The sequence below is a fragment of the Leucoraja erinacea genome, unplaced genomic scaffold (genome assembly GCF_028641065.1).
Source record: "Leucoraja erinacea ecotype New England unplaced genomic scaffold, Leri_hhj_1 Leri_92S, whole genome shotgun sequence".
Taxonomy (NCBI): Eukaryota; Metazoa; Chordata; class Chondrichthyes; order Rajiformes; family Rajidae; genus Leucoraja; species Leucoraja erinaceus.
This window is the reverse complement of record NW_026576872.1, coordinates 117,886-142,497: the sequence shown is the minus strand read 5'-3', so window position 1 is coordinate 142,497 and position 24,612 is coordinate 117,886. Positions and strand designations below refer to the sequence as shown.

General features: G+C 45.5%; 1 protein-coding gene and 1 pseudogene across 1 annotated transcript in view; one reads left to right on the top strand and one right to left on the bottom strand.

The window, feature by feature from the left end:
* Positions 1–24,612, bottom strand: part of LOC129695069 (filensin) — an 86,550-nt gene that overhangs the window by 41,730 nt on the left and 20,208 nt on the right. The gene's annotated exons all lie outside the window — the stretch shown is intronic.
* Positions 83–223, top strand: LOC129695070 (U6atac minor spliceosomal RNA; annotated as a pseudogene).

Genomic DNA, 24,612 nt, shown 5'->3' with positions numbered 1-24,612 from the left:
GAAAAATATGGGACCATCTACAAGTTTGTAATATTTACACTTGTTTTGTACTAATGATAATGATAACATGTGTTTAGTTTATATGTTGTATGAAAGTAGCATCCCCCTTGATAAGGATGGAAGGGGCCTTAGTGGCCTTACAACACACAAATGGTTGGCATCTAAACCATGAAAAGCTGCACAATACTAAGGTTCCAAGCACAGAATTGGGCCAGATTTGTCTTTACAGGCAAGCTCAGAATTATGTCCAGAGTTGTCTTTCGAGGCAGGCTCAGTATCGTGGCCAGGAATGGCTTTCGGGACTGACTCTGAAAACGGGCCAGAGTTGTAGCTCGAGCAGTTATGGAATTCGCAGGCGTGGCCTGTTTATTGTGGAAAATATGCAGAATGTCGTTTAACTCGCATGTGCAGTAAAAAAATTCCCAAAATAGGAAACTTCGCATCTGATTTCCTTAGGATGCTCCCATTTACAGAGATCACCGGAGACATTTTGAAAATTATCTGGATAAGGCAATGATAAAACATTGCAAAATGGGTTAACTTCAGTTCCCAGGTTATTTACCAGTTTACTAAAACCGATGCTTGGACTGCTCAGAGCTCAAGAACATTTGTTAAGTCTTATCTGGAGGATATTCTAACGTTGTCTATATTACTAAAACTCTGATCTTGACCGCTTTTGGCACACTGTGGCGTGATTTCCGAGAGAACGCTGCCACCTACGGCCGTCATTTTTGGCCACCTCGCTCAGAGCCCCCCTCCACCTTTCGGGACCGGAGGATTTTTCCCATCGATGAAAAATCAGAGAGATATTAATGTTTTTAAAAAGATTTGCCATTCTCTCTGCTGCCCCTGCTGGTGGGAGGGGGAGGGACTATAAAACCCAGAAGTGGTGTGCCTCACTCACTCTTCAAGATGGAGGAAGCCAGAGGGTCACGTTTCTCTGAGCTGTGAATAACACTGAACACATGTCTACTCAACTGTGAGTGCCCTTAATGTGGTTCTAAAATGCATGCAAAAAGTGTCTATTGGTTCTAAAATGTTTGCAAAAAGTGTCTATTGGTTCTAAAATGCTTGCAAAAAAGTGCTTGCAAAAAAATGTCTATTGGTTCTAAAATGCTTGCAAAAAGTATCTATTGGTTCTAAAATGCTTGCAAAAAGTGTCTCTATTGGTTCTAAAATGCTTGCAAAAAGTGCCTCTATTGGTTCTAAAATGCTTGCAAAAAGTGTCTCTATTGGTTCTAAAATGCTTGCAAAAAGTGTCTCTATTGGTTCTAAAATGCTTGCAAAAAGTGTCTCTATTGGTTCTAACACAATGCTTGCAAAAAGTGTCTATTGGTTCTAAAATGCTTGCAAAAAATGTCTATTGGTTCTAAACTGCTTGCAAAAAGAGTCTCTATTGGTTCTAAAATGCTTGCAAAAAGTGTCTCTATTGGTTCTAAAATGCTTGCAAAAAGTGTCTCTATTGGTTCTAAAATGCTTGCAAAAAGTGTCTCTATTGGTTCTAAAATGCTTGCAAAAAGTGTCTCTTGTAGGTATGTGTGAGTGTTTGACTGTCTCTGTGTATGAGTGTCTGTGTGTGTTCGTGTTCTGCTTGAAATGCTGTGAAATTGGCTTGGAGTACTGTGAGGTTGGACTTGCTGCCTGCACTCCGTGATGAATTTTGAGGTAAATCTCAGATTTTCTTTGTTAAAATTTGACTGCTTAATTTCTCTATATTAAATTTGTCTTTTTTTTTAATATCAAAAGCAAAGTGTTATCAAGAGGCAGTGAGCAGCAGAACGTAGTAAGAGACACAACAAAAAATAACGTAATAAATCTCATCTTTAACATTTAAATTGTAGTTATATTTTAAGTCATTCACATTTTAAACTTTAATAAATCCTTTTTCCACTTGCCATGCCTGCGTGCTCTTCACCACAATAGTAACCTAATAGGCAGGAATGGTTGCGCTGTCAGAGAGCCACTAAGAGTGCATGGGGGGGAGATTGAGGGGAGATGGACTGAATGCATGTGGGGGAGGGGAATGGCATGGAGCAGAGCGAGGGGGTGAAGGGAGGATGGGTGTCTGAGTGAACTGCCACCACCAGCCATGAGTGACTGGGCTGCCAGTCCACCAGCCATGAGTAAGTGAAATGCCAGCCCACCAGCTGTAAGTGACTGAAGTGCCAGCCCACCACCCATGACTTAGTGAACTGCCAGCCCACCTGCCATGACTCGCTGAACTGCAAGTCCAAAAATCCATTCAGTCCACAATGTCCATACTAGCCCTCTGGAAACCAGTCCCTTCAGCTGCCCGGCCAGAGTGACTGAGCTGCCCGGCCAGAGTGACTGAGCTGCCTGGCCAGAGTGACTGAGCTGCCTGGCCAGAGTGACTGAGCTGCCCGGCCAGAGTGACTGAGCTGCCAGCCCAAGAATCCATTCACCCACCCCCCCCCCCCACCCACCACCCCCCCCCCCCCCCCCATTGGGGAAACCTGCCCTCCCATGTGAAGCTGGGACCCAACGGGTCCCACTTAGTCTAGTATGTTGCTAAAATCAACCGTTTCAGCCTCAAACTATGTTTAAGAAAATGAAGCTGTGAGGCAGCAACTCTACCGCTGCGCACCCATGCTGTCAGAGAATGGGAAATCATACATTCATAGGTTCATAAGTGATAGGAGTAGAATGAGGCCATTCGGCCCATCGAGTCTACTCCGCCATCCAATCATGGCTGATCTATCTCTCCCTCTCAACCCCATCCTCCTGCTTTCTCCCCATAAACCCTGACACCCACACTAATCAAGAATAGTAAGATTATATTAATAGTAAGATCCAATTTCCACGCTGTATCTCTAAATTAAATCTAAACTAGTTTGTAATTAATCATACGGTTCAGGCCTTCCACGGGAGATCTTTGCAGAAAAACTGAAGGATCGTAAAGATAATGAAACATAGTGTAGAGCACTTTGAATTAGAAAGGAGGCGAGGAGGAACTTCTTTAGTCAGAGGGTGGTGAATCTGTGGAACTCATTGCCACTGAGGGCTGTGGAGGACAAGTCAGTGGATATTTTTAAGGCAGAGATAGACAAATTCTTGATTAGAACGGGTGTCAGGTTATGGGGAGAAGGCAGGAAAATGGGAATAGGAGGCAGAGATCAGCCATGATTGAATGGCGGAGTAGACTCGATTGGGCCGAATGGTCTAATTCTGCTCCTATAACTTGTGAACTGGTAAAACACGAAAACTGAAATTAAACAAAAAGGGGAGAGGTTTTCTCTGTGCAGCAGGTTGCCAGCGGAACACTAGAGGGCAGCATAGCAGCAGATCTGGGCGATCTGATCAGATGTACCATAGATAGAGTACACAATGCTGGAGGAACTCAGCAGGACAGGCTGTATCTCTGGAGAGAAGGAACGGGTGACATTTCGGGTCGAGGCTCTTCTTCAGACCGACTAACAGGCTCGGGCAGCTTGCAGCCCAGTGGTATGAATTTTGATTTTTCTAACTTCAAGTAACCCTGCATTCCCTCTCTCTCTATCCCTTCCCCACCCAAGTTGCACCAGCTTCTCGTTCTCACCCAACAAACAGCTGACAACGGCCTGTTTCCTTTATCATTTCTTTTTTTGCATATCTTTTATTCATTGTTTGTTTTTTCTCCATGTCTCTCGTTTCCCTTATCCCTAACCAGTCTGAAGAAGGGTCTCGACCCGAAACGTCACCCATTCCTCCTCTCCACAGATGCTGCCTGTCCCGCTGAGTTACTCCAGCATTCTGTGCAGTTCCTTCCTACACGCAGTGGCGTGGGGTAGCATGGGGGGGGGGGGGGGGGGGGGGGGGGGGGGGGGGGGGGGGGCGGTTGCCCCGGGCGCTAAATTTTTAGGGGCGCAAAAAAACTGTTGAATAAATTTTTAAAATAAAATTAAGAGGCCCGGGGAGCCGTTGGAGCGAGGAGAGGTTACCTGGAGCTGTGAGTATAATAACAGCGCGGGCCAGGCCGTCGCTGCCGCCGCCCCAGCTCCGAGTTCAGGTCGCCGCTGCCGCTGTCCCAGCCGCCGCTGCCTCTGCCCCCTTCCCAAAACGTACAAAAGCTTGAAACCACTGCCCCCCGCCCCTGCCCCCGCCCCCCCCCCCCCCGCTAATGAGGAGGCGCAAAACTTTAAACTGCCCCGGGCGCTCAAAACCCACCCTACGCCACTGCCTACACGTGATCAAAGACTTGTCCCACCCCGGTCATTCCTTCTTCTCCCCACTCCCATCCGGCAGAAGGTACAGAAGCTTGAAAACACGAGCCACCAGACTCAGGAACAGCTTCTTCCCCTCTGTAATCAGGCTTCCGAACAGTTGGTCATAGGCTACTGTCTGATTCACCTCTACGCGTGACAATAACCTAAACCTATCTATTGTAAGCAATAGGAGTAGAATTAGGCCATTCGGCCCATCAAGTCTATTCCGCCATTCAATCATGGCTGATCTATCTCTGCCTCCTAACCCCATTCTCCTGCTTTCTCCCCATAACCCCTGACACCCGTACTAATCAAGAATCTATCTATCTCTGCCTTCAAAATATCCATTGACTTGGCCTCCGCAGCCGTCTGTGGCAAAGAATTCCACAGATTCATCACATCTATGGTATGAGAGACTTGGAAGTTGACGTCACATCAATTCTTTGGAAACTGAAGGGTAGGATCTGATCACAGTCAACTTCTTAGGAACAAATTGTACCTAGAATCGCAGCTCTATCGAAAGCTGTTTTCTTTCTCTGAGAAGCAAGGAACTGCAGATGCTGGTTTACAAAAAGGATGCAAAGTTTAGTTTAGTTTTGTTTTGTGTCACGTGTACTGAGGTACAGTGAAAAGCCTTTATTGCATGCTATCCATTCAGTGGAAAGACAATACATGATTACAATTGAGCCATTCACAGTGTACACATACATGATAAGGGAATAACGTTTAGTGCAATGTAAAGCCAGCAAAGTCCGATCAAGGATAGTCCGAGGGTCACCAATGAGGTAGATAGTAGTTCAGCACTGCTCTCTGGTTGTGGTAGGATGGTTCAGTTGCCTGATAACAGCTGGGAAGAAACTGTCCCAGAATCTGGAGGTGTGCGTTTTCACACTTCTGTACCTTTTGCCTGATGGGAGAGGGGAGAAGAGGGAGTGGCCGGGGTGAGACTCGTCCTTGATTCTGCTGCTGGCCTTGCCGAGGCAGCGTGAGGTGTAGATGGCACAGCGGTAGAGTTGTTGCCTTACAGCGCTGGAGACCCGGGTTCAATTTGACTACGAGTGCTGTCTGTACGGAGTTTGTACGTTCTCGCTATGACCTGCGTGGGTTTTCTCCGAGATCTTCGTTTTCCTCCCACACTCCAAAGACGTACAGGTTTGTAGATTTTGTAGATTAATTGTAAATTGTCCCTAGTGTGTGTAGGATAGTGTTAATGTGCTGAGATCGTAGGTCAGTGCGGACTCGGTGGGCCGAAGGGCCTGTTTCCACGCTCTATCACTAAACTAAACTAAATGTGTAGGAACGAAGTGGAGACTGGTTTAAAAGCTGGAGCAACTCAGCAGCAACTCTGGAGAGAAGGAACGGGTGACGTTTCGGGGTGAGATCCTTCTTCAGACAAACACGTCTCAGGTCACGACCCTTCAGCTTTCTTGTCTGAAGAAGGTTCCTGACCCAAAAACATCACCTATCCATGTTAGAAACATAAAACATAGGTGCAGGAGGAGGCCATTTGTCCCTTCGAGCCAGCTCCACCATTCATTGTGATCATGGCTGATCATCCACAATCGATAACCCGTGCCTGCCTTCTCCCCATATCCCTTGATTCTGCTAGCCCCTAGAGCTTTATCCAACCCTCTTTTTAATTCATCCAGTGAATTGGCCTCCACTGCCCTCTGTGGCAGAGAATTCCACAAATTCACAACCCTCTGGTTGAAATTTTTTTTTTCTCATTTCAGTTTTAAATGGCCTCCCCTTTATTCTTGGACTGCGGCCCCTGGTTCTGGACTCGCCCAACATTGGGAATATTTTTCCTGCATCTAGTTTGTCCAGATCTTTTACAATGTTATAAGATTCCTTCTCATCCTTCTAAATTCCAGTGAAAACAAGCCCAGTCTTTCTAATCTTTCCTCATATGACAGTCCCGCCATCCCGGGGATTAACCTTGTGAACCTACGCTGCACTCCCTCAATAGCAAGGATGTCCTTCCTCAAATTAGGAGAGCAAAACTGCACACAATACTCCAGGTCTCACCAGGACCCTGTACAACTGCAGAACGACCTCATTACTCCTATACTCATATCCTCTCGTTATGAAGGCCAACGTGTCATTAGCTTTGTTTAAGAAAGAACTGCAGATGCTGGAAAAATCGAAGGTGGACACAAAATGGTGGAGAAACTCAGCGGGTGAGGCAGCATCTATGGAGAGAAGGAATTGGCAATGTTTTGGGTCAAGACCCTTCTTCAGCTTTCCTCACTACCCGCTGTACCAACATGTTTACTTTCAGTAAAGGGCCTATCCCACTTGGGCGTCAGTTGCGCGTCACGCAGATAGCGCACGAAGATTTTGTGAATCTCAAAATCTAGGGGCGCCGCGCGCAACATCGCGTCGCTGCCTACGTCACCACGCATGTGTAATGTGCACCATGCGCGCGTCGTGCGTTGTGATGCGTAAATGATGTCGCCTAAATGACGTGCGAATGACGCCCAAGTGGGACTGGCCTTTTACTCTCCTGAGCCGCTGAGTTACTCCAGCACTCTGTGTCAATCTTTGGCATAAACCTGCATCTGCAGTTCTTTTGTTTCAACATGTCACCTGAGCCGCTGAGTTACTCCAGTACTCGGAAATATAAGCTGCAGCATTTGGTAATAGTGTTAGCTGGCAGTGGGTGATTATTCAGTACATTACAGGAACTTAATATTCAAAAGGATTTAAAATATGCTCTTCAAATCAGCTTAAATATTAGAGTGTCCCAGAGGCCTGTAAATGAGTATAATTAGCGGAATTCACTGAGAGATCATTTCATTGTGAACTTATGGTCTGGTTCCAGTCTGCTGTTTATTTAAACAGGAGCATAGGATGTAGAAATGTGATCAGGGGTGTAATTTGCATTTTATATTCTTTCTTCTTTTGAGTCAGTTGCTGAGGGAAGTGTGGAGGTTTAGTTTAGTTTAGAGATACAGCGCAGAAACAGGCCATTCGGGTTTTAGTTTAGTTAAGTTTAGAGATACAGCGCGGAAACAGGCCCTTCGGCCCATTCACACCGACCAGCGATCCCCGCACACTAACGCTATCCTGCATACACTAGGGACAATTGTACGTTTTGCACCAAGCCAATTAACATGCAAACCTGTACGTCTTTTGTACTCTACCTGTACTGAAAATCCACGCAGGTCACGGGGAGAACGTATAGACTCCGTCCAGACAGCACCCACAGTCAGGATTGAACCCGGGTCCCTGGCTCTGTAAGGCAGTTGCTCTACCAGCTATGCCACCGTGCAGCACCAGGAGATAGGTCACTGGCATGGCCTTTGGAAGCTGTGCTAGAGATCAAGGTGCTGGATCTGATTCAGTTAAGAACTTCGAACAGTACAGCACAAGAACTGGCCCTTCGGCCCACCACGTCCGTGCCAGCATGATCCTGCAACAAAAGCTTTTCACTCCACTTCGGTACAGGTGACAACAAACTAAACTAATCTCCTCTGCCTGCACCTGACCAATATCCCTCCACTCCCTACATATCCACGTGCCTATCTAAAAGCCTCGTAAACGCCACTATCGTATCTGCCTCCACCACCACCCCTGGCAGCGCGTTCCACGCACCCACCACTCTCTTTGTAAAACACCTGCCCCGCACATCTCCTTTAACGTTGTCCATCTCACCTTAAAGCTGTGTCAAAAAGTCATGGAGTCATACAGTGTAGAAACAGGCCACACTGACCAACATGTCCCATCTACACTTGTCCCACCTGCCTGTGTCTGGCTCATGTCTCTCTAAACCTGTCCTATCCATGCACCTCTGCACTTTGGTAGTTGCTGTTATCAGGCAATTGAACCATCCTACCACAACCAGAGAGCAGTGCTGAACTACTATCTACCTCATTGGTGACCCTCGGACTATCCTTGATCGGACTTTGCTGGCTTTATCTTGCACTAAACGTTATTCCCTTATCATGTATCTGTACACTGTGAATGGATCGATTGTAATCTTGTATTGTCTTTCCACTGACTGGATAGCGCGCAACAAAAGCTTTTCACTGTACCTCAGTACACGTGTCCATATAACCATATAACCATATAACAATTACAGCACGGAAACAGGCCAACTTGGCCCTTCTAGTCCGTGCCGAACACTTACTCTCCCCTAGTCCCATCTACCTGCACTCAGACCATAATCCTCCATTCCTTTCCCGTCCATATACCTATCCAATTTATTTTTAAATGATAAAATCGAACCTGCCGCCACCCCCTTCACTGGAAGCTCATTCCACACAGCTACCACTCTGAGTAAAGAAGTTCCCCCTCATGTTACCCCTAAACTTCTGTCCCTTAATTCTCAAGTCATGTCCTCTTGTTTGAATCTTCCCTACTCTCAATGGGAAAAGCTTATCCACGTCAACTCTGTCTATCCCTCTCATCATTTTAAAGACCTCTATCAAGTTCCCCCTTAACCTTCTGCAGAATAAAGCCCTAAGTTGTTCAACCTTTCTCTGTAACTTAGTCGTTGAAACCCAGGCAACATTCTAGTAAATCTCCTCTGTACTCTCTCTATTTTGTTGACATCCTTCCTATAATTAGGCGACCGAATGGAGTACACCATACTCCAGATTTGGCCTCACCAATGCCTTGTACAATTTTAACATTACATCCCAACTTCTATACCCAATGCTCTGATTTATAAAGGCCAGCACGCCAAAAGCTTTCTTTACCACCCTATCTACATGAGATTCCACCTTCAGGGAACTGTGCACAGTTATTCCCAGATCCCTCTGTTCAACTGCATTCCTCAACTCACTACCATTTACCATGTACGTCCTATTTTGATTTGTCCTGCCAAGATGTAACACCTCACACTTATCAGCATTAAACTCCATCTGCCATCTTTCAGTCCACTCTTCCAACTGGCATAAATCTCTCTGTAGACTTTGAAAATCTACTTCATTATCCACAACACCACCTATCTTAGTATCAACTGCATATTTACTAATCCAATTTATCACACCATGATCCAGATCATTGATGTACATGACAAACAATAGTGGGCCCAACACAGATCCCTGTGGCACCCCACTAGTCACCGGCCTCCAACCTGACAAACAACCATCCACCATTACTCTCTGGCATCTCCCATTCAGCCACTGTTGAATCCATCTTGCTACTCCACCATTAATACCCAACAATTGAACCTTCTTAACCAACCTTCCATGAGGAACCTTGTCAAAGGCCTTACTGAAGTCCATATAGACAATATCCACTGCTTTACCCTCATCAATTTCCCGAGTAACCTCTTCAAAAAATTCAAGAAGATTAGTCAAACATGACCTTCCAGGCATAAATCCATGTTGACTGTTCCTAATCAGACCCTGTTTATCCAGATGCTTATGTATATTATCCCTAAGTATCCTTTCCATTAATTTGCCCATCACTGAAGTCAAACTAACAGGTCTATAATTGCTAGGTTTACTCTTAGAGACCCTTTTTAAACAATGGAACAACATGCGCAGTACGCCAATCCTCGGGGACTATTCCCGTTTCTAATGACATTTGAAATATTTCTGTCATAGCCCCGGCTATTTCTACACTAACTTCCCTCAATGTCCTAGGGAATATCCTGTCAGGACCTGGAGACTTATCCACTTTTATATTTTTCAAAAGTGTCAGTACTTCCTCTTCTTTGATCCTCATAGTTTCCATAGCTACTCTACTAGTTTCTCTTACCTCACATAATTCAATATCCTTCTCCTTGGTGAATACCGAAGAAATAAAATTGTTCAATATCTCCCCCATCTCTTTTGGCTCTGCAGATAGCTGTCCACACTGTCTCTCCAATGGACCAATTTTATCCCTCGTTATCCTTTTGCTATTAATATAGCTGTAGAAACCCTTTGGATTTACTTTCACCTTACTTGCCAAAGCAACCTCATATCTTCTTTTAGCTTTTCTAATTTCTTTCTTAAGATTCTTTTTACATTCTTTATACTTCTCAAGCACCTCATTTACTCCATGCTGCCTATAATTATTGTAGATCTCCCTCTTTTTCCGAACCAAGTGTCCAATTTCCCTTGAAAGCCAGGGCTCTTTCCAATTTTTACTATTTCCTTTCAACCGAACAGGGACATAAAGATTTTGTACTCTTAAAATTTCCCCTTTAAATGTCCTCCATTTCTCCTCCACATCTTTCCCATAAAACAAAATGTCCCAATTCACTCCTTTTAAATCCTTTCGCATCTCCTCAAAGTTAGCCTTTCTCCAATCAAAAATCTCAACCCTAGGTCCAGTTCTGATGCTCTCCATAATTATATTGAAACTAATGGTATTGTGATCACTGGACCCGAAGTGCTCCCCAACACATACCTCCGCCACCTGACCTGTCTCATTTCCTAACAGGAGGTCCAGCACTGCCCCTTCTCTAGTAGGTACCTCTATGTATTGCTGCAAAAAACTATCCTGCACACATTTTACAAACTCCAAACCATCCAGCCCATTTACAGAATGTGTTTCCCAGTCTATGTTTGGAAAATTGAAATCTCCCACAATCACTACTTTGTGCTTACTACTAATATCTGCTATCTCCTTACATATTTGCTCTTCCAATTCTCGCTCCCCATTTGGCGGTCTATAATACACCCCTATAAGTGTTGCTACCCCTTTCCCATTTCTCAGTTCCACCCATATAGCCTCCCTAGACGAGCCCTCTAATCTATCCTGCCAAAGCACTGCTGTAATATCTTCCCTGATAAGCAATGCAACACCTCCACCTCTTGCCCCTCCAATTCTATCACACCTGAAGCAACGAAATCCTGGAATATTTAGTTTCCAATCACAGTGACAATAAACTAAAGTGAACTGAAACTGAATAGCTGATGCCTTTAAATCCTGGCAGTGATGCTAAAACCGATAGAATCCTCTCACCCTGGCTCTCACGTGCTTGTGTTGAACAAACAAGAGCAACAAACTACAAGCACCGCACTGTGTTCTGCTTTAGCTACTTTCTGCTCATGTTTTAGTCCTTCCTGACGTGGGTGATACACTTTCACAGAGTCCCACAGCATGGAAACAGGCCCTTCGGCCCAACTCGCCCATGCCGACCAACATGACACAGTTACACTAGTCCCATTATGCCCATGTTTGGCCCACATCCCTCTAAATCTTTCATGAGTGATAGGAGTAGAATTAGGCCATTCGGCCCATCAAGTCTATTCTGCCATTCAATCATGGCTGATCTAACACTCCCTCCTAACCCCATTCACCTGCCTTCTGCTCTTAACCCCAACTAATCAAAAATCTATCTATCTCTGCCTTAAAAATATCCACTGATGTGGCCTCGACAGACTTCTTTGGCAAAGAATTCCACAGATTCACCATCCTCTGACTAAAGGATTTCCTGTCAATGTATCTGTCCCAAATGTCTTTTAAATGTTGTTATGGTACCTGCCTCAACTACCTGCTCTGGCAGCTTGTTCCATATAGGATGCAGTACAGAACACCACACGAGATCCTTTTTCCCCAGTGGTTATCAAACTGTACAACTCTTCCCCTTCTGTTGTGGGGTAGACTGACTCCCCCCTCTCCCCCACCCCCCCTATTCAAGCCCTAACAATACAGATGGGGTTAATCGTACAAGCCAGGGCACTTGGTGACATTTACTCAGCTCGCTCTCCATCAATCCATGGCATTCGGACAACTTAATAGATGGAGACTTTAATGAGGCTTCCCGATGGGCCGCGGCTGTGGACTGGGATCAAGGCCGGAGGCCTTCATCGAGGCACCGAGGTCTCGATACCTCCCGGATCGCAGCGTAGAAGCCCGGGTCGGGCGAAGCGGTGGACGGAGCCCGCGGCTGGGGCCCGGGTTGGCATCACGGAGGCGTGAAGTGGGATGTCGACAGCGGTGAGGCCTCGGCAACGGCAGCGGTGAAGCCTCATGATGATGGGCCTTCGCCAGTGGTGAAGCCTCGCAATCCTTCAGTCGATGAGAGCGTGGAGGACTACCATGAGGAGGGAGGGGAAGAACAATGGACGGTGGGGGGGGACAAAGAACAATTGGGACCCGGTGTGGGGGAGGGAGGGGGGAGGCCTCTGCCAGCATCGTAGGTGGCCGGTATCTGTATACATTGTGTATGCAAGCAAAGAATCTCACTGTGCTCATTCACGAGACAATAAAATATTCCTATTCCTATTAATATAGTATTCAACAAGCAACAGCACAAGCCATGCTTCCAAAGTGTATTTTGAAGAAATTTGGCATCAAATTAATATGCAGTTACTGAGGTGACGACTCAGAGCCAGCTGCTTTTTCTTATTTATGTTACAGACAAAATCAGCACAGCACATTGGCACAGAAAATAGACAATAGACAATAGATGCAGGAGTAGGCCATTCGGCCCTTCGACCCAGCACCACCATTCAATGTAATCATGGCTGATCATCCCCAATCAGTACCCCAATCCTGCCTTCTCCCCATATCCCCTGACTCCACTATCTTTAAGAGCCCTATCTAGCTCTCTCATGAAAGCATCCAGAGAACTGGCCTCCACCGCCCTCTGAGGCAGAGAATTCCAATCAGGCTATTAAACGTGACTATGCTCTGGACCACATGGACACAGTGTTTTTGTTAATTTTGCACTATTAATATTTGTAATTTTATACACTCTATATCCTTTGTCGTTCATTATCGTTTTATTTAGCCTACAACTCTACTTCAAGGTCTGCAAAGGAGCGGCGGGTGATGGGGTGAGTGAGTGCGGGGATTGGCTGAGAAATTTAATTAGCAAATCTGTAAGTTAGCTAATTAGAAGCATCAGTCAATTTGTCAGCTAATATAAGCAAGGTTTGCTCAAGGGGAGAGGCCTGGTCAAGGGAAGTGCCTTGGTGAGAAAATACAGAGGGCAGTGGAGGCCTAATCACTGGATGGATTTAAGAGAGATAGAGCTCTAGGGGCTAGTGGAATCAAGGGATATGGGGAGAAGGCAGGAACGGGTTATTGATTGGGGACGATCAGGCATGATCACAATGAATGGCGGTGCTGGCTCGAAAGGCCGAATGGCCTCCTCCTGTACCTATTTTCTATGTATCTATGTAAAAGTGCGAGTCTTTGGCTCGAGAGTCTTCAGCGAGGAGACTGGACAAGCTAGATGCAGGAAAAATGTTTCCTATGCTGGGGGAGTCCAGAACCAGGGGCCACAGTCTAAGAATAAAGGGGCGGCCATTTAAAACTGAGATGAGAAAAAAACCTTTTCACCCAGAGAGTTGTGAATTTGTGGAATTCTCTGCCACAGAGGGCAATGGAGGCCAAGTCACTGGATGAATTTAAAAGAGAGTTAAATAGAGCTCTAGGGGCTAGTGGAGTCAAGGGGTTTGGGGAGAAGGCAGGCACGGGTTATTGATTGTGGATGATCAGCCATGATCACAATGCTGGCCTACTCCTGCACCTATTTTCTATGTTTCTATGTTTAGTTTAGAGATACAGCGCAGAAACTGTCCCTTCGCCGCACTGAGTCCGCACTGACCAGCGATCCCCGCACATTAACACCATCCTACACACACCAACCAAGCCAATAACCTCCAAACCGGTACGTCTTTGGAGTTTGGGAGGAAACCGAAGATATCGGAGAAATCCCACGCAGGTCACGGGGCGAACGTACAAACTCTGTACAGACAGCGCCCGTAGTCGGGATCGAACCCAGGTCTCTGGTGCTGTAAGGCAGTACACCGCAGCGGTATGAACATTGACTTCTCTAAGTTCAAGTAACCCTTGCTTTCCCTCTCTCTCCATCCCTCCCACTTCCCAGTTCTCCGACCAGTCTTTGACTGTCTCCGACTACATTTTATCTCTGATTGCTTTGTTGGCACCTTCTCCCAGCCAACAATGATCTGTTCTACATGTTCCTTGATCTCCATCCCCTTTGTCCTGTTTTCACACCTTACACATCCTTATCCATGTACCTCCCTCTCCCCTGACATCAGTCTGAAGGAGGGTCTCGACCCAAAACGTTACCCATTCCTTCTCTCCAGAGATGCTGCCTGTCCCGTTGAGTTACTCCAGCATTTTGTGTCTATCTTCGGTTTGAACCAGCATCTGCAGTTCCTTCCTACATACATATGACTACAATATATATATATATATATATATACTGTTTACAGCGTGCAATGTTGACATATTCTTGTACTGCTGCAAGTAAGAATGTCATTGTTCCATCTGGGACATATGACAATAAAACACTCTGGACTCTCTAAAACAAGTTTCATTTCAGGCATCCAATAAAACCATCAGCTCCAAGTCACCAACATCAATATTAATGTGAAACCGGAGATACTTTGCTTGGAATCAGCCCAAATAAAACCGGGAATGGAAGAAAGGAATAGGAGGTAATCGGAAAATTGTAAATGCAGGAAATCTGAAGTAGCAAGAATGAGACAGAAATAGAATTGAGCTAAAAGCAAACAGCTGGAGGCATTCAGCAGGCCATAAGGTCATAAGTGTTAGAAGCAAAATGATGCCATTCGGCCCATCATGTCTACTCCACCATTCAATCGTGGCTGAACTACTATCTACCTCTTTGATGACCTCGGACTATCCTTGATCAGACTTTGCTGGATTTACCTTGCACCAAACGCTATATCTATACATTGTAAATTCCAGGACAAGGGGTCACAGTTTAAGGATAAGGGGGAAATCCTTTAAAACCGAGATGAGAAGAACTTTTTTCACACAGAGAGTGGTGAATCTCTGGAACTCTCTGCCGCAGAGGGTAGTTGAAGCCAGTTCATTGGCTATATTTAAGAGGGAGTTAGATGTGGCCCTTGTGGGGATCAGGGGGTATGGAGAGAACAGGTACGGGATAAGATCCTATTGAAATCATATGAAGATTATTCGAAGGGGGTTTGCACTAATTTGGATGGCAGGAAACATTGTAATCCCGTATTGTCTTTTTCGCTGACTGGATAGCACGGAACAAAAGCTTTTCACTGTACCTCGGTACACGTGACAATGAACTGAACTGTAAGAATAAGGGGTTAGCCATTTAGAACGGAGATGAGGAAATATTTTTTCACCCAGAGAGTGGTGAGTCTGTGGAATTCTCTGCCTCAGAGGGCGGTGGAGGCCAGTTCTCTCGACGCTTTCAAGAGCAAGTTAGATAGGGTTCTGAAATATAGTGGTGTCAAGGGATATGGGGAGAAGGCAGGAACGGGGTACTGATTGGGGATGATCAGCCATGATCACATTGAATGGCGGTGCTGGCTCAAAGGGCCGAATGGCCTACTCCTACTCCTGCACCTATTGTCTATTGTCTGTCATTTTGAATTGTTTTACAACACCTTTGATCATCGGAAACACCTAGAGCAGTTGAAAGGCCATTGTCAGAAGGAGTTGCAAAATACACCACTTGAGGCCTAGTTACTGCTTGTGAACTCTGCATTGGAGCGGGTCCAGGGCTCAGCGAGAGACACTGACATATTAAGTCAACAAAGTGGCAGGAATAACACAAAACCATAGTTGGATAGTTGGCTGGGTCCAGAATATTCTATCCTAATGTCAACATTGTAAATATGCAGGACCAATCTATTTTTCTGCCTTGCATTAGGATTTTATTTTAAAATGCCCTAATCAGATGTTAACCAATAATCATTCAGAGGAAATATCAATTCTTGCACAAATAACCAGGTCCAGAGAGAGAGGAGAACAAATGTCTTGCAGGTTCTCTCCATTTTCTAATTCTATTGCCGCTGCTAGATAGATTGAGTGTAAAAGTTGCATAAACAAGGAGCTAGACTTTGGCCTTGGGGCCCAGTACCTATTTGGTGGATGGTAGATGCAGATGTACAATATAATACAATACTGTTTATTGTCATTTGAACCTCAAATGAAGTTCAAACGAAATGTGGTTTCTGCAGTCATACACCAAGAAAAGAACCAAGACACACACCAACACAATTTGCACAAACATCCATCATAGTGAACCTCCTCCTCACTGTGATGGAAGGCAAAGTCTTGCTCTCCCCTGTTTTCCATTCTTCTCTCCATGTCAAAGCCCCCGTTGTAGTACCCTAGATGCAGGAAAAATGTTCCCCATGTTGGAGGCGTCCAGAACTAGGGGGCCACAGTTTAAGAATAAGGGGTAGACCATTTAGGACTGAGATGAGGAAAATCTTTTTCACTCAGAGAGTTGTGAATCTGTGGAATTCTCTGCCACAGAAGGCAGTGGAGGCCAATTCACTGGATGTTTTCAAGAGCGTTAGATTTAGCTCTTAGGGCTGAGGGAATTAAGGGATATGGGGGAAAAAGTCGGAATGGGTGCTAATTGGGGATGATCAGCCATGATCATATTGAATGGGAATGCTCGAAGGGCCGAATGGCCTATTCCTGCACGTATTTTCTATGTTTCTATCTATCTCTCCCTCTCGACCCCATTCTGAACATATAGAACAGCAGCAGTGTCATTCTGACAACGGAGAACGAAATTTAGCTCACACGAAAGTCATATCATGACATTGTAAACCTTATCAACAATAAACACAAATTAAAACCATACAGTGTCTGGCATCTATCAAACACCTCTCCACTGTGGTGGAGGCAAGCGGCAGAGGTGCTGCAGTTACAGCACTTTCAGCGCCCCTCTGCGCTGAGGCGATCCCGACTACGGGCGATGGTCGGTACGGAGTTTGTACGTTCCCCCCGTGACCTGCGTGGGTTTTCTCCGAGATCTTCAGATTCCTCACGCACTCCAAAGACGTACAGATTTGTACGTTCATTGGCTTGGTGTAAGTGTAAACTGTCCCGAGTGCGTGTAGGTTAGTGTTAGTGTGCGGGGATCGCTGGTCGGTGTGGACACGGTGGGCCTAAAGGACCTGTTTCCACACTGTATCTCTAAACTAAACTAAACTAAAATGCATTTCCCTGCCTACACACCCAGAGATGGAGATCACTGTGTAAAATGTACACAATAAAAGTAATTTGCAAGAGAGTAAAACGCTTTTTCCCATCGTGTCAAAAAATGGGCTGGGGTTTCTTGTGTGCCTTCTTCCCGTCAAACCCAGACAACCATGCTAATCATGAGTTTCATCTCTGCACATTAACAAGGGAGATGAACCCAGCAACCTCACCTAATTTCCTCCCTGGGGAGAATCTAAAGGACCCACTCTAGTTTAGTTTAGTTTGGTTTAGTTTAGAGATATAGGGCGGAATGCAGTCCCTTTGGCCCACCGAGTCTGTGCCGACCAGCGATCCCCGCACACGAACACTATCCTACACAGTGTAGGGACAATTTCATAGAAACATTTAGCTTACACGTACAGGAGTAGGCCATTGGCCCTTCGAGCCTGCACACAAATAAAATATGATCATCTAGCTGATCATCCAACTCCAGTATCCCGTAGCAGCAGAGGTCTCTGCCTATCCCCTGAGCCCCTTAGCGCCAAGGACACAGGTAACTCCCTCTTAAATATAGCTTGTGAACTGGCCTCAACGTTCTCCCCGTGACCTGTGGTTTTCTCCGAGATCTCCAGTTTCCTCACACTCTCCAAAAGTGAACACTTACACCACGTTCAATTTAAATTTATAAGTGTAAATTAACCTACAAAGTGTGTGTTTTTTAGTGTGGGTGTGGAAACCGAAGATCGCCCACGCGGGGTCACGGTGGGCCTAAAGGACCTGTTCCACTCTGTGGGTTTTCTAAACTAAACTAAACGTACAAACTGCACACACAGCCAGCACCACGCAGAGATGGATCGAACCCTGGTCTCTGTGCAATAAAAGTAATTTGCAAGGCAGCAAAACGACTGCTGCATACCGTGCAAAAAATGCTTGGTTTCTTGTGTGAGATTATTAGATCAAAGTCATCAAACCAGCACAAAGAAATACACGGAGGTTTCAACACATGCACATTAACATTGGGGAAGAAATACAGATCAACACAGACTGCTGTTTGCCAATCCCCTTTATTCAGTGGATAGACACAAATTGCTGGAGTAACTCAGCGGATCAGGCAGCATGTTTTGGTTTAGAGATACAGCGCAAAACCAGGCCCTCCGGCCCACCATGTCCGCGATGGTCAGCGAACCCCGTTCACTAGTTCTATCCCACACACTAGGGACAATTTACAGAAGCCAAATAACCTACAAATCTCTACGTCTTTGGAGTGCGGGAAGAAACTGGAGCACCCGGAGAAAAACCACGCAGGTTATGGGGAGAACGTACAAACTCCTTACAGACAGCACCAGTAGTCGGGATCGAACACGGGTCCCTGGCGCTGTGTGGCAGCAACTCTACCGCTCCGCCACTGTGCCGACCTTGTGCCATTGTGTACTTATAGGTCTAGAACTACTTTACACAACTATAAGCATAAAAATAATTTCTCTGTTAATCTATGGTTGTGATAATAAAGAACCTTTAGGGTGGTTACAGTGGCGCAGCGCTAGAGTTGCTGCCTTACAGCGAGTGCAGCGCCGGAGAACCGGGTTTGATTCCAACTACGGGTGCTGTCTGTACGGAGTTTATATGGATCTCCCCGTGACCTGCGTGGTTTTTCTCAGAGAAATTCGGTTTCCACCCACACTGCAAAGACGTACAGGTTTTGTAGGTTAATTGGCTTGGTAAATGTAAACATTGTCCCTAGTGGGTGTAGGATAGTGTTAGTGTGGGGGGGATCGCTGGTCGGCACGGACTCTGTGGGCCGAAGGGCCTGTTTCTGCACTGTATCTCTAAACTAAACTAAAGTAAACCATTAAAGACATTGAAGTCTGGCATTGACCAGATGGGCTGGTTCATCCCACTTATGATACAATACGATAGAACTTTATTTATTGATCTGCCAACGGTCATAAAACACAAGATACATGAAACATGAAATTAAAGTGACGAGTGGAAAGGATTGGGGATGTGCAAAATTTGGGGAGAAACATAGAAACCTAGAAAAATAGGTGCAGGAGTAGGCCATTTGGCCCTTCGAGCCAGCACTCCGTTATCTTTAAGAGCCCTATCTAGCTCTCTCTTGAAAGTATCCAGAGAACCGGCCTCCACCACCCTCTGAGGCAGAGAATTCCACAGACTCACCACTCTCTGTGTGAAAAAAGTGTTTCCTCCGTTCATCTCCGTTCTAAGTGGCTTACCCCTTATTCTTAAACTGTGGCCACTGGTTCTGGACTCCCCCGACATCGGGAACACTGAAAAGTTCTTTGCACTGAAAATGTTGTACCCTTTACCCTTTAGCTGTGCACTTTAGACAGCTTGATTGTAATTATACATAGTCTTTTCTTGATTGGATAACATGCAAACAAACGTGCTTTGGTACTCATGGCAATAAGCTAAATGTGCAGGAGGGAACTGCAGATGCTGGTTTACACCGAAGATAGACACAAAATGCTGGAGTAACTCAGCGGGACAGGCAGCATCTCCGGAGAGAAGGAACAGGTGACGTTTTAGGTCGAGGCCCTTCGAGCATTATGTTAAACTAAACTAGTGTAGGAAGCAACTAGCCTAGACCTCCCAGTGGCACAGCTGTTAGTGACAGGACAGAATACAGTAGAATTCTATTATTCGGAATAGAATTACCGAAATGGAGAAATCTCAAATTCACTTGTCAACCTTTGCCAAAGTAATTAGATCAGCACTTGCCAACATTACTCTCTTGTCAGCTCATCAGTTGCTGAAATCCTCAACCCTGACTTTCCCACCTCCAGACTTTCCTATTGCAGTAGGTCTCCTGTGGGCCTGTCCCACCTAGGCTATTGTTTAAGAAGGAATATTAGTTACTCCAGCTCCATAAAGGCTGCTGCACCCACTGAGTTTCTCCAGCACTCTTGTCTGCCCACTTAGGCTATTCTTTAGGTGACTACAGGCGACTAGGCTGTCACCACATGGTCGCCAGGGTGTCGCCTGTATGGTCGCGAGTCGCCCACAGAGTCGTAGAGTCTTTCTGGTCGCCACTGGATGTTCAACGTTGAAAAAATGTTGCCGACACTATCGACTGTGGGTTTGACACCAATGAGCGTAGTTTGACATAGGTGCTGTCCTAGGTTGTAGCCAGGTTAACGTGGGTTGTCGCTGGGTTAATGTAGGTTGTCGCTGGGTTAATGTAGGTTGTCACCAGGTTAATGTAGGTTGTCACCAGGTTAATGTAGGTTGTAGTCCGGTTAATGTAGGTTGTCACCAGGTTAATGTAGGTTGTCGCTGGGTTAATGTAGGTTGTCGCCAGGTTAATGTAGGTTGTCGCTGGGTTAATGTAGGTTGTCGCTGGGTTAATGTAGGTTGTGGCCGGGTTAATGTAGGTTGTCGCTGGGTTAATGTAGGTTGTCACTGGGTTAATGTAGGTTGTCGCTGGGTTAATGTAGGTTGTCGTTAATGGGTTAATGTAGGTTGTCGCCGGGTTAATGTAGGTTGTCGCTGGGTTAATGTAGGTTGTCGCTGGGTTAATGTAGGTTGTCGCTGGGTTAATGTAGGTTGTCGCTGGGTTAATGTAGGTTGTCGCTGGGTTAATGTAGGTTGTCGCTGGGTTAATGTAGGTTGTCGCCAGGTTAATGTAGGTTGTCGCCGGGTTAATGTAGGTTGTCGCTGGGTTAATGTAGGTTGTCGCTGGGTTAATGTAGGTTGTCGCTGGGTTAATGTAGGTTGTCGCTGGGTTAATGTAGGTTGTCGCCGGGTTAATGTAGGTTGTCGCCCGGTGCCGACTTCGGTGAATTCCATTGTCGTATTTGCCGGCAGTCGCCTAAAAAAATTGCCTAAGTGAGACAGGCCCATTAGATGCTTCTGTGCAACTCAGTCTCCAAAAATAAGATTCAGTGAACTAAAGCTAAATAAACCTTGAGCAAAACTCCATTTAACCCTGCGTTTGATGACAATGGGTCTCATTTAACCAAACTCTGGATTCTGCAGTTGTTGTCCAAAATCCAGACTTCCCACCATTGACTCCATCTACACCACACATTTTCAGAAAAGCAGCCAACTCAATCAAAGAGCTTAGACTTTAGAGATACAGCACGGAGACAGGCCCTTCGGCCCTTCGGCCCACCGACCAGCCATCATCCTGATGGGAATGGGGAGAAGGAATGACTGAGGATGCAGCACTTTGGCACAGGTCCCATCATTAGACATCTTCATTCGATGTGGAGGCTTTGGAAAAGGTGCAGGAGAGGTTTACCTGAACACCAACTAGATTGGAGGATAATAACTATGTAGACATTGAACAGACTTGGATTGAACAGTTTTGGTCCCCTAATTTGTGGAAGGGCATTCTTGCTATTGAGGGAGTGCAGCGTAGGTTTACAAGGTTAATTCCCGGGATGACGGGACTGTCATATGCTGAGAGAATGGAGCAGCTGGGCTTGTATACTCTGGAGTTTAGAAGAAGAGGGGATCTTATTAAAACATAGAAACCTAGAAAAATAGGTGCAGGAGTACCTATAGATTATAAGATTATTAAGGGTTTGGACACGCTACAGGCAGGTTCCCGATGTTGGGGGGAAGGGAGTCCAGAACCAGGGGACACTGTTTAAGAATAAGGTGTACGCCATTTAGAACAGAGATGAGGAAGCACTTTTTCACACAGTGAGTTGTGAGTGTGGAATTCTCTGCCTCAGAGGCCGGTGGAGGCCAGTTCTCTGGACACTTTCAAGGGAGAGCTAGATAAGGCTCTTAAAAAATAGCAGTCAGGGGATATGGGGAGAAAGCAGGAACGGGGTACTGATTGTGGATGATCAGCCATGATCACATTGAATGGCCGTGCTGGCTCGAAGAGCCAAATGGCCCACTCCTGCACCCATTGTCTATTATCTATTGATTATTTTGGATTGATTGAGTCTGAAGAAGGGTCCTGTCCCAAAACATTGCCTATCCATTTTCTCCACAGATGCTGCCTGACCCACTGAGTTACTCCAGCACTTTGAGTCTTTTCTTGAGAACTAGATCTGCAGTTCCTTGTATTTACATCTTGTATTGTTTTCCCTGGAACATCACGGGATCTGATACCACAATATCCTACGCAGCCAATGAAGGAATAGGTTGAATGAAATTGCTGCTGTAACGTAGGAATTGTAGCAAGCTGAATTACTCATAGCAAGTTTTCACAAGCAGCAAAATGGCACGAAGACCAGGGCAATCTGTTTTGGAGATGTTCACGTTTAGGCGATTGTTCAAGCGAGTTTACTTTCACTTAATCATACAATCATAGATAGACACAAAGCGCTGGAGTAACTCAATGGATCAGGCAGATCTGTGAAAACGCACACCTCCAGATTCAGAGACAGTTTCTTCCCAGTTGTTATCAGGCAACTGAACCATCCTACCACAACCAGAGAGCAGTGCTGGACTACTATCTACCTCATTGGTGACCCGCGGACTATCCTTGATCGGACTTTGCTGGCTTTACCTTGCACTAAATGTTATTCCCTTATCATGTAGCTGTACACTGTGAATGGCTCGATTGTAATCATGTAAGCAGTCATCTTTCCGCTGACTGGTTAGCACACGACACAAGCTTTTTCACTGTACCTTGGTACACGTGGCAATAAACTAAACTGACCTGCAAACAGCATAATAAACAACGAAAAAGGGAGTCAATAGACAATAGACAATAGGTTCAGGAGTAGGCCATTTGGCCCTTCGCACCAGCACCGCCATTCAATGTGATCATGGCTGATCATCCACAATCAGTACCCCGTTCCTGCCTTCTCCCCATATACCCTGACTCCGCTATCTTTAAGAGCCCTATCTAGCTCTCTCTTGAAAGTATCCAGAGAACCGGCCACCACCACCCTCTGAGGCAGAGAATTCCACAGACTCACAACTCTCTGTGTGAAAAAGTGTTTCCTCATCTCCGTTCTAAATGGCTTACCCCTTATTCTTAAACGGTGGCCCCTGGTTCTGGGACTCCCCCAACATCGGAAACATCGGGAGTGCAGTATCTAAAAAAAGAACCAAGTCATCGTGTCATCTTGAACTTGGGAAAGGAGCTGAAAGTTGACACTGTGAGATCAGTAACACGAACAGCCAGTAGCAAATAATAACTGGTCACATTTGCCAAACCATCATACTCGGATGTCTCCATGTAACATTTCACATTTTCCAACGGATTGGACATCTGCTTTGTGTCGACGATTCATTTGAGATGGATTGTAAAGTGAATGATGGAACAAATGGAGGAATGTAGATGTTTCATGAAACTAAATAACTTTTAAATATTCAATTTACCTTTGGATAGAATAATAAATGTAACTTTAGACAGCTGGGAGTTTGGAAAGCTGTTCCAGATGTTATTATATCATATAAAATGTTCAAAGATTAAGAGTGGATAATTCTGGCTCTAATCAGGAGAATGAGCTGGAAAATCACAGAGGGATTTGTGACGACGTTTCTACCTATTCAGGCTCAAACGCTGAAATCTCTTTCATCAATTTGGTCTCAGGGTAAATTAATTACAAAAACATATCAAGAATTGCCCTGGGAAGTCACAAAAGCCTTGTACTGTGAGGTTGGTCAGGTCCAATTCCCTTTGTTTATCAAATATCTATTAATCATAGATTTTAAAATGAACAATTCACCAAGGAAATGTCCCAAATGTATACCATATTGTGAATGGAGAAATGGTCCCCTGAAAGTACCGCATCGTTGGTGGTCCTAGAATCCCGAACCAGTGGAAACAATTTTTCTCTAATGCTCCGATCAAATCACCCCATAATATTCGGAACTCAAAGAAATACAATATCAGTTTCCATCATCACCTCTCGTTTTGTAATCTTTAGTGCATTGATGCCTTTCCAGTCAATCCTGATGCATCTCTCTCCAAGATTAAACTGTCATTCCTAAGGTGTGGTGTCCAGAACAGCTCCGAGTTCTCCAAAGGGTGACTAAAGCTTTAACAAGAATTCTTTATTCTCATGGATGTCAGGCCTCTAAATGACACAATACAGATGCTCTGTGAAAGACCACCAGTGCTAATTGCTGAGAGTTTTAGTTTAGAGATAAGGCGCAGCAACAGGCCCTTCGGCCCACCGAGTCAATAGACAATAGGTGCAGGAGTAGAGGCCATTCGGCCCTTGGAGCCTGCACCGCCATTCAATGTGATCATGGCTGATCATCCCCAATCAGTACCCCGTTCCTGCCTTCTCTCCATATCCCCTGACTCCGCTATCTTTAAGAGCCCTATCTAGCTCTCTGTTGAAAGTATCCAGACTCCGCACCGACCAGTGATCCCCACATTAACACTATCCTACACACACTCGGGACAATTTTACATTTACACCAAGCCAATTAACCTGCAAGCCTGTACATCTTTGGAGTGTGGGAGGAAACCGAAGATCTTGGAGAAAACCCACACAGGTCACGGGGAGAATGTAAAAATACTCCGTACAGACAGCACCTGTAGTCGGGATCGAACCCGGGTCTCTGGTGCTGTAAGCCCTGTAAGGCAGCAACTCTACCGCTG